Genomic DNA, 18,631 nt, shown 5'->3' on the forward strand with positions numbered 1-18,631 from the left:
CACATACTTTCACTAGCTTTCAGTATTCATTATCTTCATAACGAACTTAGAAATCTTTATTCTCGAAGCATGGCCATCAGTAGCCATCTTTTATTTTTAAGGGATGACCATCAGTAACCATCTTTCCTTCGATTTTCCACTTCTTCGAAGGACAAATATTACAAGACGAAATCTTCAGCTAACACCGGGTGCCTGAGCCTCGTGCGTGGAAAGATGGCCCGGTTCAAGAGCGCCAAAGTAAAACATATCCCTAGGGAACATAACGCCTGAGCGGACGTTCTATCGAAACTCGCCAGCACAAGGAAGAAAGGGGGCAATAAGTCCGTGATCCAGGAAATACTGCCCAGACCCAGCACCGAACCTCAAACCGGGCTAACACTCGTCAGAGTGATCGGAGACACATCCTACTGGATGACCCCCGTATACAACTATCTCACGAGCGACCTCCTGCCGAGCGATCCCAAGGAAGCCTCCACGATCAGGAGAAGAGCCTGCTCGTACGTCCTAGTCAAAGACCGTCTCTACCGACGAGGGTTCTCCATACCCCTCCTCAAATGCGTCGACGAGGGCACCGTACCCCACGTACTCCGAGAAATACACGAAGGCATCAACTCCCAACACCTAGGGGGAAGATCCCTCGCCAGGAAAGCGCTCCGAGCCGGGTACTATTGGCCCACCATGCAGCACGACGCTAAAGAATACGTAAAGAAATGTGACAAGTGTCAACGCTTTGGGGACATGCACCTCGCACCCCCCAACAAACTCAAGTCTTTGTCATCTCCCTGGACGTTCGCATGGTGGGGCATGGACCTCCTCGGCCCCTTCGTGACCGGGATCAATCAGAACAAATACCTCATAGTCGCAGTCGACTACTTCACCAAATGGATCGAAGCCGAACCATTGGCAAAAATCATGTCTCTAAACGTACTACGTTTCTACAAAAGGAACATTCTCGCCCGGTTCAGAATACCCCTGGCTATCATCACCGACAACGGCACCCAGTTTACTGACGGGCGCTTCCAGGAGTTTGTGATGAAGTTAGGAACTAAGCAACACTTCGCATCAGTCGAACACCCCCAGACGAACGGGCAAGCCGAGGCCGCCAACAGAGTAATTCTGAGGCGCATCAAAAGAAGACTGGACGAAATTAAAAAAGGATGGGTCGAGGAGCTACACAGCGTCCTCTGGGCCTACCGCACCACCCCCCATTCCACAACCGGGGAGACTCCTTTTCGACTTACATACGGAACGGAAGTCGTGATCCCCGTCGAAGTACATGTGCCCACTAGGCGCACCGAGGAACCCCTCGAAACGGGAGGCAACCTCGAGGCGATTAGAGAAGAGCTCGACCTGGTCGAAGAAATTCGAACATGAGCCGCTATGCACGAAGCGTCACTCAAACAAAAAATCGCCCTAAGACACGACGCAAAGGTCATTAAACGGGAATTCGAGGTAGAGAACCTAGTACTCAGGAGAAACCACAAGGACTCCCAAGAAGGTAAACTGGCTGCAAACTGGGAGGGCCCCTATCGTGTCCGAGCGAAGACCGAAAATGGGGCATATTACTTAGAGAACTTACAAGGAGAAGAACTCGCTCGACCTTGGAACACCGAAAAACTTAAGCAATATTATAGCTAAAACACAGGGGCGGCCCGAGTACACGCTGAGCACCTAAAGAAATGAAACAAAAAGACAGAAGTCCGCTCTCTTAATCGAGCAGACTCCTCGTCCTTCGGGGGGGCACGAATACCGAGCACTCCCGTTGATCAGTGCATTTTGATGCACATTCCTCTACGGTTGTACTTATACATTTCCATGGTTTGTTTGTCTTATTTTTGTATTTTATAATGTTTTTATATTTTAATTTATTTTTATTGTTATTTGATTTTCGTATTTAATTTTCAGCTTTAGCAGTCTGCACGGAAACAATCATAACTGGAGTTCCAGGAGTCCGATTGAGGCGTTCTAATAATCGACGGAAAGCTAAGAGAAAGAGCCACAATTCTTATGTTGGAGTCGAAGTCAGAATCGGACTGTAGAAGGGCCAGAAAATTCGTTGAAGTTGCAGCACTAGTTTTAGTTAAGTTTCGGGTCAATTAGTTTTGGGCCAGGGTCGTATGTTTGACCCAGTTGGATTGTAAAACGGGTTGTACTATTTCCCCTTAGGGTAGCAGCCGCGGACTGTAGCATCTTCATCTTCCATTCACGAAAAATATTGAAGCTTGTATGAATTCCATGGCGAACTAATACCCTCTGGACGGATTTACTGTACTCAGGTTCCAAACTTTGAGATTGCTATGATATTTACAATTTAATTTCGATTCCTTTCAATTATATTGTGTGATTGTTGTTTGCTTAATCCAATTTTCATACGATATTATTGATTTAATTTGATTGATATGTGTTCCGAATTTTAATCGTAGATTGACTTTGCTTAATTGTTAATTTGCGCCATCTTTTACCGTATGCTTAATCCGGCAATAGGAACATATTTCTCATGATATCATTTACGCTTGTTAACTGATATTATCATCAAATAGGATAGAAAATCCGCTTAGGGAATTGTAATTTCTTCAGTCAATGATTAGTAAGAACCGAGACAATGGATCCGTTATTATAATCACTTAATTTAAAACAACTTATTTTCAGAAGCACTTATTTTAAGCGCTTTTTCTTAATCAGAAACCAAACCAAACCCCCCCAAATATTAATTTCGGTAGATTAATTTAAACAAGAATCCTTTTGAGAACGATATTTCGAGTCAATTGTCGCCGTACTGCTTTTATACAAAACAACTCGTTTTTGATCCGCGCGCGACAGCGGATCTCCTGTCGTAAACAAGTACCATGAAGGCAGAGCACCCCGCTCGCGAGGGGAACGTTCATGCCATGAGCCTCAGAGCTCAGCACAACGAGAACCGAGACTCACCCTCGCCATGCACATGTCCCCGGTAATTGACCACAATTCCACACACTGGGCGATCAAATACACTACAGTCGAGCAAATCTTCCAATTAAACAAAAAAAAATATACACGCAAAAAGCACAACAACGATACTTTATTCATCATCCATGAGAATTACAAAGTACACATCAAATAAAAGAAAAATGCATCATTCTACCCGACGGGCGAACTCCTCCGAATGGAGATACTGATACCAATCCTCGTCCCACTCAGTCTCAGAACCATCAGCATCGACCACGACTCTCACACCTGAAGACTGAGCCTGCGCGTCCGAGCCCTGGGTCCCCTGGGGACGAGAAGCAGATCCGGTCGAAACCTTCTTCTTCTCCTTCACCTCATTCACTCCGCGAGAACACGAGGTTGTAGAAACTTTTCCTCCCTTAGCGCCACCCATTCTTGCGTAAAAATGAAGAAAGAAAGGTCCATGAGACCTCCTTTTATAGAAGAAGAAAGGGGATACAAACGCTTGGGAAACAGAAAAAGTAATTAAAGGACAAAAACGTTGGAAACCAACACGCTGTCCAAGGAGTCAAAACGCATGCACACAGGCTCCAAGGAACGGGCACGACAAATAAGAAAACTAAGTACTTCTTAATTAAAACGGGCAAAAAGCCCGGAAATGTGCCCAACTACGGCCATGAAGACTAAGCTGGTAAAGTGCTTACAAAATCAAAACGGGGGGCATACCCCCCGGAATAGCATTACAAGAACAAAGGGTCGCAGTCCAAATACTTAAACACAGAAAAACCCACATACACCTTCTGCCATCTGGACGTCCTCAGCCTCCTGAGTCACCGGCTCTTCCCCAAAGTTCGGAGAGACGATCTGGTCCCCCTCCACGCGGTGATATGGTCCGGTCCCCTCGGTCACCAACTCCACCCCAGGATTCTTTAACTTAAGCTGGGCCACGGTGGAATTGTAGGTGTCCTCGGCAGCAGCAACACAGTCGCCCCCAGGACTCTGATATACTGAATCAAATCCGCCCGGGTCAAGAGAGCTCTCTCCTCCTCCGTCTCATCCTCTGCAGGAGCCTGAGATCGACGAAGAGAAGCCTCCTTCACCGAGGAAGACATCGTCGTTCCATACAGAGTCCGAGAGAGCAATGTAACACTCCACATTTTCATAATTTAATTTTAAATTAATTTAATTGAATTATGGGGAATTATTTGGAATTATTGAGAGCTATTGAGAAATTAAGCAAATGGGCTTAAGTCGTGATGAGTAAAGAGGGGGGTGTATTGGTAGGCCCTATTACTAATTAAAATGGTTTTATTTTATTTTCCACAAAATAGAGGGATTGTGAGAAAAGAAGAATAGAACCAAGAGAAGAAAGAAAGCTTGAACGTGAAAAGAGAAGAGGAGCAGAGAAGTGCGACAGAGGAAGAGCGAAGGATCAACCTTCAAGTAAGGGGGGACTCTTCCATTTATCTTCTATTATGGGGTTATAGGCAGTAAGATATATTGAGCATGTTTGTTTGTATCAATTGAGTTACGTTTAGGTTTTAGGATGTTAGGTTGGGATTGGGACAATTTGATGAAAGTCACACGATTTGGTTAATTCTGGATGTTAGATACTGATATGATGTTAATAGATGCTTAATTGTGTGCTGGATGTGTGTTATAATATGTGTTGTTTTACTGTACGTGGAATCTGGTAAAAATGGAATCAGTTTGGTAATGATTCGGTGAAATAAGGATAGAATCGTAGGCTGTTTTCTGCGATTCGGATTCCTGGAAATCGCCAGTTCGTGTCGCGTCCAGGGGTTGGCGCCGCGAACTGCTTGGCAGAAAGCCGGGAAGTTTTGATGTATTCAGTACGCGCCGCGAGCACATGGTTGTGCCGCGAAGGCCTACTTCTTTTCTCGTTTCGTGCCGCGAACACATGTTTGCACCGCGAAGTGCTTGGCAGAAGGTTAAGGAATTTTTACTCGCTCAGTTCGCGTCGCGAACCAATGTTGGCGTCGCGTGCTGTTAGTGACAGGCCATTTTGGAAAGTTTAAAGAGGCATAACTTTTAAACCGTAAATCAGATTTTGGTGCCGTTTTGAGCATAGTAAAACTAATCAAATGAGTTGCATAATAAAATAGTGTTTTGGGTCGTGAGCCGAAATTATTTTAAAAACACTCGAGTTTATTTAATTGTGGTGGTTTATGTGTACAGGTACATTAATGCATGTTTACCGTTATGAGGTCGTGGTTGTAATTGGTGTTTGTTATATATACATTGTTGATGTAAAATATGTATTCTATTTGGTTGAGGATAGCATAACTGGTGTGGCTATTGATTACTGTATTGGTTGATGATTATGACATTTGGTTGGTTTATGTGGAAGATGAGCATGTTATGGTTGATACATGTATTTCATAATCATTACGTGGCTGATCCTTGATGATGGTGGATCAGTGGTAGCTAATTCCCATTGTGTGGAATTAGTGAGTGGGTGTTGCCGTATCCTTGACGATGGTGGATCGGTGAGATGGGTTATCCCAGATTTTGGTACCACGTGCATGTAGTTGCATTGCATTAGGTTACTTGCGTTATTATAATATGAATGGAAGATTGTCCAATGTTATAATACGTGTGATTGTGTATTGGTTGTGATTAATTGTGTGTTTGGGAATCTGATCGTAACTGTAATTGGATGAATGATATGTGATTGATATTTTATTATCTATATCTTATAACATTAGTTAAATGTGAATGAGACTCACCCTTACTGTTGTTATTTTTCAGATTGAGGAGTAGCCCTCGTACTTGGTGAGGATTAGCTCGTCAAGTAGTTCGTTAGAGTCGGTTGGGTCCGTGTCATGCTCTGGTCGTGTAACACTAGGAATGTTGTTTAGAGTTACTTGTTAAACTCTTTTATTTGGGTGGATTGCTTATGTTGGTGTTTTAAGTCTATGACTGGTTGTTTGATTATTCAGATGTTAAATATAATTCCGCTGTGTTAACATGATGATCTGAATAAGTTTGGTTTGACGTTCTCTTTTATGGCATGACATGAGTATTGTTTAATTATATGGAAGTTGTAATGCCCTTTTTTCATCTTTTACTCTGATTATTGTTTAATATTTATGTGGGGTATTAGAGGGGTGTTACAATAGTGGTATCAAAGCATAGTTGGTCGTTTGAGTCAGAGTCTTAGTGTCGGTTAATCCCTCGTATGCGATTAGTGTAAGGTTGACACTGTCGATACTTCTTGTTCTAACAAATATTGTTTTATATTTAGCAGAACAATGGCCGGAAGAGGAGGAAGAAACGATGACGCGATTGCTGAGGCTCTGGGTATGATTGCTGGTGTGCTGGGAGGGAATGCCAATGGGGCTGGAATTGGTGTTGACAGGCAGTTGAACAGTTTTCAGAGGAACAACCCTCTGTTGTTCAAAGGCACTCACGATCCCGAAGGCGCTCAGAGGTGGTTGAAGGAAATTGAAAGGATCTTCCGGGTGATTGATTGCGATGAAAATCTGAAGGTGAGATATGGTACTCAGATGCTGTCTGAAGAAGCTGATGATTGGTGGATGGCTAGTAGGGATGAACTGCAAGCTGCTGGTGTTGCAATTACTTGGGTTGTGTTCAAGAGAGAATTCTTGCGGAGGTACTTTCCTGAGGATGTTAGAGGCAGGAAAGAGGTCGAATTTTTGGAGCTGACACAAGGTAACATGACCGTGCCAAAGTATGCGTCCAAGTTTGTTGAACTGGCGAAGTATTATGTCCACTACAATAATGATGAGGCTAGCGAGTTCTCAAAGTGTGTTAAGTTTGAGAATGGTCTCCGTGATGAGATTAAACAGGGTATCAGATATCAGAGGATTCGTAGGTTTGTTGATTTGGTTGACTGCAGCCGAATCTTTGAAGAGGACAATATTAAGCTGAAGTCGTCACACTCTCGCGAGTTAGTCGACATGAAAGGGAAGAAGCATATGGATCGTGGTAAGCCGTATGGTAAAGGTAACCAGAAAACTGGAGGCTGGAATAAGCCTAGTGGGGGAGATTCAAGTGCCCCTATTAAGTGCTTCAAGTGTGGAGAACCTGGACATCGCATTCACGAGTGCAAAAGTGAAGAAAAGAAGTGCTATAAATGTGGAAAGGCAGGTCACATTACTATCGAGTGCAAAGGAAACACTGTAACTTGTTTCAATTGCGGAGAAGAGGGCCATATTAGTCCTAAGTTTCCTAAGCCGAGGAAGAATCAAGCTGGTGGTAAGGTGTTCGCCTTATCTGGTTCCGAGACTACTCTAGAGGATCGGTTGATTAAAGGTACGTGTTTTATCCATGGCACTCCTTTAATTGCGATTATAGACACTGGCGCGACACACTCTTTTATTTCTATGGATTGTGCTAAAAGGTTGAATTTAGAAATATCTGATATAAATGGAAGTATGGTTATTGACACTCCTGCGCCGGGTTCAGTGACTACTTCATTTGCTTGCTTGAATTGTCCAATTGATATCTTTGGTAGAGAATTCGGAATGGATTTAGTGTGCCTTCCGTTGGAACAACTCGATGTTATTTTGGGAATGAACTGGTTGCAATTCAATCGGGTTCATATCAATTGTTTCTCAAAGACGGTTATTTTTCCGGAAGATGTGAGTGGGGAAGGTTTGGCGATGACTGCTAGGCAGGTAGCTGAAGCGGTTAAGGACGAGGCTGTCGTGTTTATGTTGATTGCATCTATGGCAGTGAAGGAGAAAGTGATAAGTGGTGAATTACCGGTAGTATGCGACTTTCCCGAAGTCTTTCCAGAAGATGTTAGAGAGTTGCCACCTGAGAGAGAAGTGGAATTTGCTATTGAGTTAATTCCGGGAACTAGTCCTGTGTCGATGGCACCTTATCGTATGTCGGCATCGGAATTGGCTGAATTGAAAAGTCAATTGGGAGAGTTACTTGAGAAGGAATTTATTCGTCCTAGTGTTTCACCGTGGGGTGCACCGGTGTTACTAGTAAAGAAGAAAGAAGGCTCGATGAGGCTGTGTGTGGATTATAGACAGCTGAATAAAGTTACTATCAAAAATCGGTATTCGTTGCCGAGGATTGATGATCTAATGGATCAACTGGTTGGGGCGTGCGTGTTCAGTAAGATTGACTTGAGGTCGGGATATCATCAGATTCGGGTGAAGACAGACGATATTCAGAAGACTGCATTTAGAACGAGGTATGGTCATTACGAATATATTGTGATGCCATTTGGAGTTACTAATGCACCTGGTGTTTTTATGGAATATATGAATAAGATCTTTCATCCTTATCTCGACCAGTTCGTAGTGGTGTTCATAGATGATATTTTAATATATTCTAAGAATGAAGAAGAGCATGCAAATAATCTTAGAGTGGTATTATAATTGCTGAGAGAGAAGAAACTGTATGCTAAACTGTCGAAGTTTGATTTCTGGTTAAGCGAAGTGAGTTTCCTTGGACATGTGATTTCCAAAAATGGTATCGCCGTGGATCCAACAAAGGTAGAAGCTGTGTCTCAGTGGGAAGCTCTGAAGTCAGTTTCTGAAATCCGTAGTTTTCTTGGTCTGGCCGATTATTATAGAAAGTTCATTGAAGGCTTTTCAAAGTTAGCGTTGCCATTAACTAAGTTGACTAGAAAGGTCAAGCGTTCATCTAGGATTCGAAATGTGAAGGAGGATTCCAAGAGTTAAAGAGGAGGTTGACTAGTGCGCCGATCTTGATTTTGCCAAATCCGGCGGAATCTTTTGTTGCTTATTGTGATGCTTCATTGATGGGGTTAGGAGGTGTACTAATGCAGAATCAACAGGTAGTCGCTTATGCGTCAAGACAACTCAAAGTGCATGAGAAGAATTATCCGACTCACGACTTAGAGTTGGCAGCAGTTGTATTTGTGTTGAAGCTGTGGAGGCATTATCTGTATGGTTTAAGGTTTGAAGTATTTTATGATCACAAGAGTCTGGAGTATCTATTTGATCAAAAAGAGCTAAATATGAGACAAAGAAGATGGTTAGAATTTCTCAAGGATTATGATTTTTGACTGAATTACCATCCGGGTAAAGCAAACGTTGTTGCCGATGCTTTGAGTAGGAAGTCCTTGCATATGTCTATGTTGATGGTGAGAGAATTGGACTTAATTGAACAATTCAGAGATTTGAGTTTAGTATGCGAAGACACTCCTAACAGTGTTAAATTGGGTATGCTGAAGCTGACTAGTGGTATTCTTGAGGAAATTCGAGAGGGTTAAAAGACTGATGTAGAGTTGGTTGATAAGTTGACTCTGATTAACCAATGTAAAGGAGGTGAATTCAGAATCGACGAGAATGGTATAATGAGGTTTGGCAATCGTGTTTGTGTCCCTGATGTTGCCGAATTGAGAAGGAGTATTCTTGAGGAAGGACATCGTATTGGATTGAGTATTCATCCTGGTGCTACCAAGATGTACCATGACTTGAAGAAGCTGTTTTGGTGGCCTGGAATGAAAAAGGAGATAGCTGAATTTGTTTATGCTTGTTTGACTTGCCAGAAGTCGAAGATTGAGCATCAGAAGCCGTATGGAGCTATCTAACCGTTATTTATTCCTGAATGGAAGTGGGATAGTATATCTATGGATTTTGTTTCTGGTTTGCCGAGGACGGTGAAGAACTGTGAAGCTATTTGGATTATTGTGGACAGGTTGACGAAGTCTGCTCACTTTATACCGATGAGAATGGATTATCCGATGGAGAGATTAGCTCAATTGTATATTGAGAAGATAGTAAGTCTGCATGGTATTCCTTCGAGTATCGTATCAGATAGAGATCCAAGGTTTACATCTCGATTCTGGGAAGGTTTGCATAAGGCTTTGGGTACTAAATTGAGGTTGAGTTCTGCTTATCATCCGCAAACTGATGTATTCAGTACGCGCCGCGAGCACATGGTTGCGCCGCTAAGGCGTACTTCTTTTCTCGTTTCGCGCCGCGAACACATGTTTGCGCCGCGAAGTGCTTGGCAGAAGGTTAAGGAATTTTTACTCGCTCAGTTCGCGCTGCGAACCAATGTTGGCGCCGCGTGCTGTTAGTGACAGGCCATTTTGGAAAGTTTAAAGAGGCATAACTTTTAAACCGTAAATCAGATTTTGGTGCCGTTTTGAGCATAGTAAAACTAATCAAATGACTTGCATAAGCTCTTGTGTTGTGTTGGAGTTGTGTTAATGTGATGTCAGACCACATGTCTAGACATCTGACTTCTGTAGAGCTTTTAAGAAGAGGTCTCTCTATAGCTGTAATGTATATCTGATTTATTCTCATGTTTGCAGTTTGTACAAAGTTTACATGTATTCTTGTAGCTTGTGTTGTGGTTTTATTCCTATCTCTAGGACTTATTGTGCTTTGGCTGTTTTAGCCAACTTTTTTCAAAGGGGGAGAGTGTTAGATCCATGGTTTTATGATTGGCATAATTTTTGCTAAAACATGGTTCTTAACTGACGTTGAGCAATATGTTGTGACATCTTGACCAATTGTCATGACATGTTTTGTTGTCATGTGTTTTAGACAGATGTTGAGCCAGATGTCTTGATATCTTGGCCTATTGTACAGTAGACGTTGTTCTTATATCTCATTGATTTGCGTAGGTCAAGGAGATTTTATCATGAACAATGCAGATTTGTTTAAGTTTCATTAAAAAGGATCTTGAAGACTTTTTAGGAAACTTTGAAGAGTCGTTCCTATTTTTGTGTAAAGATCCTGCAGTTGATTTAATAGTAGAAGATTGAATTTGATTGAAGAGTCCAAGCCCATACTGCAAGAGTCTATAAATAAGGACTTGCTAAACCTAAAATAGCAAGAATTCATAAAAAAGAACCCGTGGATGCAAAAATAAGGTTTTAGGGTTTTAAGAATACTTTAAGTTTTTTGTTTTTATGTATGTCACTCATGTATCTTTTGATACATTGATGTAGACAAATTGTTCTCACTCATGAGCTTTTAAGCAAAGAGTTGAGTATTGTTCTTAGTTAAAAGCTTTTAATCAAAACTAAGTATTGTTTATTGGAAGTGTAATCTCCTGTTTTAGTTTTGGTTTTATCACTGAGGTGATTGTGGTAAGTGATAGGGGATCTCATATCTAGAGGGTTCTAGGTAGAAGTTGCACAAGGTAGTGATTAGGAGATAAGTTGTTACTTGAAATTGTTTAGGCTTTGAACTGATACTATCATAGTGAATTTCCTTCCGGGCTTCATAAATAAATGATTCATTCTCAGTCTATATTTATGTTAGAGTATAGAAACAATTCACTCACAAATGGAGGCTCGAGAAAATAACACGCATCATAAATAAATGATCCATTCTTAGTCTATATTTATCATATGCTCCACATCCAAAAGAAACCAGACACGTTGGGTTCTTAATTTTAGTCCACCGTTAATAAGGCATCCTCAAGTTCAGTAAAATCACATAACAAGTTAAGCAAGAACAATAACGATTCTTTAATGGATTCGACTTGAAATTCACAAAAGCACAATTTCATGTAATGAAAACTATCAAATATTGTGCATGTCAAACATTACTTTTGTTTTAATTAAAATGAAGATGTTGGCTTAAAAAGTGTGATAAAAAATTTTAAAAATATTTTATATCCCCTCAATCAAATTAATGAATGTAATTAAATAAATTCTGTTCAAAAGAATAATTATTGTTTTCTAAATATCAAAAGTATTATTAAAGATATGTTTGATAATAATTCAATTAAAAAAGCCTAATAAAAAATAATATCCATTTATAAATTTTTAAAAAATAAAAATAACATAATATATTGTCTTAATTGAATACACATATGACTTTTTGAATTTTATAATAATCTTAATTAAGTACCACAAAAAAAGTTGAATTTTATAATAATCTTAATTAAGTGCCACAAAAAAATTCGAATTTTATAATAATCTTAATTAAATGCCACAAAAATAAAAGTTTATCATAAAAATAAAAATAAAAATAAAAATCCTATAAATTTCTAATTCAATAGTAGTTTTGAAAAATATCTCATTTATTTTACAACGTCAGGAAAATTTAATGAGAGTAAGGAAATTATTCTATAGTCTTTAAACATTTTTGTAATCAGCTAAATTGGTATTCTATTCTTAAAGATCCAATTTTTCATCCGTAAAAAAAAAAATCGAGCTTTTCAAAAGTTCCCAAATCTAAATAATGAGAACTTTTCAGTATGTATATAGTTTCATTTTGAAATACTATTGGTGTTCAATCCTCCAGCCACAATTGAAAATATTAGAAACTCTTAATTTGACAAAATAAAATAATGCAACACGCCACGTTGAAGTAGCAGCATTTGAAAACTTTTTAAGTCGGTTAGGACGTCGTTTTTAAATCGGTTTTGAAACCGACTTAAAAAGATAGGACGTCGTTTTTAAATCGGTTCGAAACCGACTTAAATAGGTTAAAAATAAAAATAAAAGTTGGCCCATGCAGGTCTCGAACCTGCGACCTTCGCGTTATTAGCACGACGCTCTAACCAACTGAGCTAATGGGCCAGTTGTTACAGCTTTAAAATATAAATTATTTAAACTTTAATACACCTGCTACAATTCATTTGGCTTTAAAAATGTAAAACTACCGTCAATGCACATATTATTAGTCGCATTTGTACCTCCGTTACAACCAGTTAAAACAAGTTTTTATTATTTATTTTGCAAGTGTGTCGCACCAATAATTAATTATATAGTAATACATAATTTTTAATATTAAATTAAGATCATGTAAAAGTTATGGAATATGTTTGGTGTCTTTGAGGCATAAAAAACATCATGCATTTGTGTCTCTCTCTCTTACAAAATATTTTTACTCACCTTTTTCTATATATCTTTTAAATTATTTTTTCTCTTAACAAAATATGATTTAATTACTAAAATATTGAAAACTATGTATATATTAAAATATTAAAAACTAATTTAATTATTAAAAATAATTTTAGTAATTTAAATTATTTTTTCTCCTATCCATTCTTTACAAAATCATTCCTAATGTCAATAGAGATTGAATCTTCTTTCAAGAGTTTGAGTTGACCAAATCAAAAAAACATTTAAAACAAATACATTAGATTTCTACAACAAAGTCTCAAAAGCATATATCTATAGTGAATTAGAGAGCTTGTAACTCTTAACACAATTTGTATTTCTATTTTTTTCTTTTATTCATTTTGCTACTCGCTTTTTCTTGAAAACTATTTATTTTATTCTATACGTATAACTTTAAATATATTTTTCTCTTATACAAAGAAAAAATATTTTTTATTTGTGTATATAGTGATATAAATAAATTTAACTAATTTTATAATAACTAACTATATTCTTTAAATATATTTATGGGGTCCAAATACTATGTAAATGATTAGAATGTAATAAGGCAGCTAGTTGGAGCCGCTTATTTTTACTCTTTTGTTACACCATTTTATTAATAAGATGAAGAACAATTACAAGTTTTTTCTCTATACTTTGTATCTTGATGATGGGATATTTTTTGGGGATTTAAAGGAGGCGGTGAGATATGTGATATGGACTTTGATTTTGATAGAACTTAGAATGGTTTTAGTCATATGATTCTTACTTTTGACGTTAATCGTTTTACTAGCAATGCCACAGTCTCCTAAAACTCAATACTTTTTAACGCGTTACATCATTCATTCTTGAGGGTTTCCATAACATTTTTAGGCTCACTTTTGGATATAAGACACATATTGGCTATTAATTTTCTATAATTGATAGACTCTTTTAACCTGGTTGTAACTCCATCATTCAGATCCCCCATTATGTTTTTAGTGAGATGATTCTTCTGCACCCTTGTGGATTGTCCTCTGTTCTTTGGAGCACTACCTTCATCAATTTATGTGTCATCGTCTACAGATGGCATAATGATGTTTGTATTCTTGTTTGGAACATTATGTAAGACATGTTTCTCTAGAATAACATAATCATCCCCTTCCTCCACTGCACCCAATTCCTTTGCGTGTAGCTCCCTAACTTAAGTGTTAATTTCCCGATCCCTCAAGTTAAGTACACCGTTAAACCAGACAACACATCGCGTTAATCCCTAAGTCAAAGTTCCTAATCATACTATCCCTAGTCAATTAGCGATTTCAACAGTTAAAGTATGTTAGATAAATAGCCCTAGGGTGTAACACCCCGTTTCATGATTAGATGTTTTATTCTAATTTAATTTTTGAATATTGCATATATATTATGTGATTTATTCGGAAAATATTTGACTAAAAAAACAATTCATGGGTAATTTTAACGAGTTAATTGATCAAGTCTTCGTCTTTGGGAGATGGTAAAACAAAAGAGATCATTAACATTTTTGAAGTGGTTAAACTCCCCTTACAGGTAAAAATAGTATACCCAACAAAAAAGGAGATATTAACGTTTTAACGAAAGAAGATTATTTTCTCCCCAACAGTGTAGAAAAACTCAATATCTCCGACCTCTTTGGGCACTACGATGGGGCAACCATTGTTTCTTGGGAACACAAAAGACAAAAAGAAAGCACCATTATCATCACAATTGCTACTAAAACTACTAGAGCTCTCGATCTCACAAAACTAAAAGCTCTAGGCCTTCCTATGGCTTTATGAAGTTGCCTTTTCTTTCTCTAAATCCATAACCATTCTTATTATGAAAAGGAAATAGACAAAGGAATCAAAACTTGAAAGGGGCTTGAATAGAAGGAAGTTGGAAGGAGCTTGGAGAGAGTTGAACGAACAAAATAAGTAGAGAAAATGAAAAAGGGGCCAAAGAAGTCCTTTTATAGGAGAGTTAGAGCTACACTAAAAAGTCTTTTAGCCCCCATTTGAAAAGCTCAGAAGAACCCTAACATGTGCAAGGACCATGCCTATTTAACATTTCAAGGGTAAACCATCATTGTTTGTGTTAAATGTAATCGGGCGCTTTCATCACTCGACTAATATTTGATATCCCTTAACTGACACACAAGCTACACATAAGACACTTGGCAAGGACATGGTGACTCACCTCTAATTGAGAGACTCACTTGAAAGGAATAAAATGCTTACATTATGTGGAGGATGAGCATAATCGCTTCGCCTTTCACAAATCCTCGTGTTTGAGGGACTGTGTAATATATATTTATAAAAGGCATGCAAGGGTGACTATTGAATATTGATGGAAAAAAGAGAATTCTTTTTGAGTATTTTATATCCTCAAATTGATTTTTATTGATTCATATCAATGTAATTTTAGTTTTTTTTTTGGTGTACATTCAACAATATTTTTATTTATTTTAAGTATAAATTTTTTTTGGCTTAAATGCACTTTTGGTCCATGTAAGTTTTGTTTTGGGTTTGAGTCCCTATATTTCACTTTCCCGTTCGTTTTAGTCCCTAAAATCAAAATCCGCACGAAAATTCGCAGGAAAATCTGCAGGAAACCTACAGATTTTCCTGCGGATTTTGGCTTTAGGGACTAAACCTCAAGCAAAAAGAAAGATATAGGGACTAAAACCCAAAAAAAAACTTACAAGGACGAAAACTAAAAACTCGGTAATTTACAAGGACCAAAAGTGCATTAAAGCTCTTTTTTATTATGAATATTTTATAATACTTCCTAATTTTTTTAGTATAATACTTCCTAAGTTTTGTCATATCATCAATTGATCAACCATAATAGTTAATCAAGACTAAAATTCCAAAAAAAAATCATGAATTTTAAAATAGAAGAAACTAATATTCTAAAAATACTTAAATAAAGAATAAAATTGTAATTAAGTCTAGTATTATTTACTAACTGACTAGTCAGAAACTCGTGCTATCGCACGGGTCCCGTCTAGATTATATTACGCGTTTATTATATCATCATTTATAAAGTATGAATTCATTCCTCAATTGGTTGACATTCACATAATTACAATTCAAATACCATTACGTTTTAGATATTAGTCAATTTTCCAATCCTAAAATTTATGACAGTTTTCCGTTAAATATCAATTTTAAATCCTTCTTATCGTATCTTATTTACAATTTTTACATACCTATAATGTATGACAACTACCCATCAAATTTCAGTTCTAAATGAATATTTACACTCCATGGTATCTTGAAATTAATTATATAGTTAAAATTAGTTAGAATATTGAGTTATTTGTGTTTATAGTATAACATGAATCTTTCTCATTTATATAAGTCTTTCAACATTAGCTAAATTCTGAGCATTATAGACTCTAACAACAACCATGACTTTAGCTCATTTTGTCTTATTTAACTTTCTTTTATTTATATATTATTGTTTTTTTTTAAACAACAAAACTTGTGCTAAGGTTATTGTAACTTTTCTGCTATATTTTTTTATTGATTCCATTACCATATTTTTAGAGATAAGAAAAATAAGTATGGTTACCACACTAAAGTGAGCGTGTGAGCTTCACTCCATAGGAACAATAGGAACTTTGTTACTCGCCATTAATCTATAAATAAAATAAAGAACAAAAATCTTTGCATCGTTCATGTCTTGAGACATCCCACTGTTCAACGAAGAAATCTCTCTCAGAATCACCTTTGACGCTACTTGAAGAGTTGCCAAAATTTCCATAAGTGGTATGCTGGAAATGAAACAGAGAAAGTTTGGTGAAAACATTGAACAAGTGAAGTTGTGTATGTTCATGTATAACCTTTCTAACATGGTATACTTACGTCTACTGTACAACCAATCATCTGAGAAGGCCGAGCAACGGGAGAACCTTTAACAATAAGGTGAACTAAAGAAGACTTCCTAACACCTGCAAGAATGAGGAAATGTCATATATATGAAAAATGCTTATAAAGCGAGTCATAAAGTAGGGGGAAAGACATGTAATAACAATCATTTACCTACAATTGACTAACTGAAACCACACAAAATAACAAAAACGATTTTTCTTGTCAATTTATACTATGAAAGGAAAATCCTTATAAGAAAACAACTCATTAAAACCATGGCAAATTCATAATACGAATGGAAGTATAAGGCTGAAATCAGTTACCTCAACGGAATAGTGACGTACACAGAGGCCAAGTGGTTATCCAACGGCCTGTAATGAGATCGTTGGAGAATCAGCGAAATAGAACACGGTTCCAACGGTTTATCTGTGTTGTTTTGAACTTTGAGGAGCGAAATAGAATAAGCGAAAAAGAACACTTGAGTTTTTTTAGAGGAAATGTATGAGGTCAGAGAGAGAGGAAATGATATAGGGTTTTTATGTTTTACATGAAAGAAATAGAAAGTTAGAAAGTGGGAGTAATAGTTGTATTTGGGAAGTTGTGTTATCTATTTTCAAAGAAGTTTTTCACTTTCCAAGTATGTGGAATAACAATAATAAGAGGCTCACTAGCTTAAGTGTTAATTTCTCGATCCCTCAGGTTAAGTACACCGTTAAACCAGACAACGCATCACATTATTCCCTAAGTCACAATTCCTAATCATACTATCCCTAGTCAATTAGCGAGTTCAATAGTTAAAGTATGTTAGATAAATAGCCATAGGGTGTAACACCCCGTTTCGTGATTAAATGTTTTATTCTAATTTAATTTGTTAATATTGCATATTATGTGATTTATTCGGGTTATTGAATTATTTAGTGGGGATGAGAGTCCTTGAGTTAGGGACATAATAAGGTAATTATTGGAACCTTTGTTAGATAAAAGGTGAGCATAAGGAGAACTGGTATTCATATGGATATCATGCTTTATGTTAAAAGTGGTAGTACTAGTTCGATTGCCCTACAAAAAAGGAAATTACTTAGTATTAGTCATGTGCAATATTTGACAAACAAGAAAGTTAATTGAAGACTGGATTACCTTAGGTCCGTTATCACCTAGACTGGAATTATCTCTTTCGACAAGCTCAGATGCAACAACGATCGACCCAGGATCAAGTTCGATCACCCTTTTTACAGACAACTTCGTTTGCCTGAGTTTAATGTTAAGCTTTAGGGGAGCAATAGAGTCAGATGTTGTTGACTTCTTTTTCTTTGCGGCAGGTTTCAAAGTGTCGGGAGAAAGATCTTTGGAATCTGACTCAACCAGTTTGGGTTTAGGATTATTTTGCTTCCGCTTTTTGGGAGTTGGAGGAGGTTTTCGACTAACCTGAAAATGACAAGGGTATTAGTACAGTTTAAAGTTATGAATATAAACGAAAAGTTTAAAATAGACACATTTACTATGGTTTTCAGAAGAGTATTCTTTTCATCGCCACCCGTTGATAAGGAAGCGGCCTTCTTCGCCGCATCAACGACTTTGTCCTTGATCTGTTGTTTTTGATCAACGACTAAAGAAGAGACAGATGAACCACACAATTAAAATAAAGAAGAACACATTTAAAAAAAGAATATTTTGAAAGCGAAAGTCAAAAGATCCTCCAATTCCACACCTCCAAGTATTGGAGAAAGAACGCAAATGTGTTATATACCAACATGAATGTAACACCCCATACATATACGTCTAGAATAATATGTAGTGATGCTATAAATGGTACAAGAAACATACGTAAGCGGAAAAAGACAAGAAATAAAATCGTATATAAATAAACTCTAAGTATAAAGTGTATACAATCAGCTTGTCTAAATTATTGCACAGCGGAAAGATAACGTCTGTCGAGGTCTTCCTGCCATTTGCTCATCCACGGTCTTCAAAGCAATCCATCAAACAATTCTTATACTTCTAACCTGTTCCTGAAAAA

At 37.6% G+C, this 18,631-nt stretch overlaps 1 non-coding gene across 1 annotated transcript; it reads right to left on the bottom strand.

The window, feature by feature from the left end:
- Positions 1–12,368: 12,368 nt before the first annotated feature.
- TRNAI-AAU (transfer RNA isoleucine (anticodon AAU)) lies at positions 12,369–12,442 on the bottom strand. The gene has a single exon. It is a non-coding gene; the product is annotated as a tRNA-Ile (tRNA).
- Positions 12,443–18,631: the final 6,189 nt, after the last annotated feature.

This window comes from Vicia villosa, linkage group LG1 (assembly GCF_029867415.1).
Source record: "Vicia villosa cultivar HV-30 ecotype Madison, WI linkage group LG1, Vvil1.0, whole genome shotgun sequence".
In the NCBI taxonomy this organism is placed as follows: Eukaryota; Viridiplantae; Streptophyta; class Magnoliopsida; order Fabales; family Fabaceae; genus Vicia; species Vicia villosa.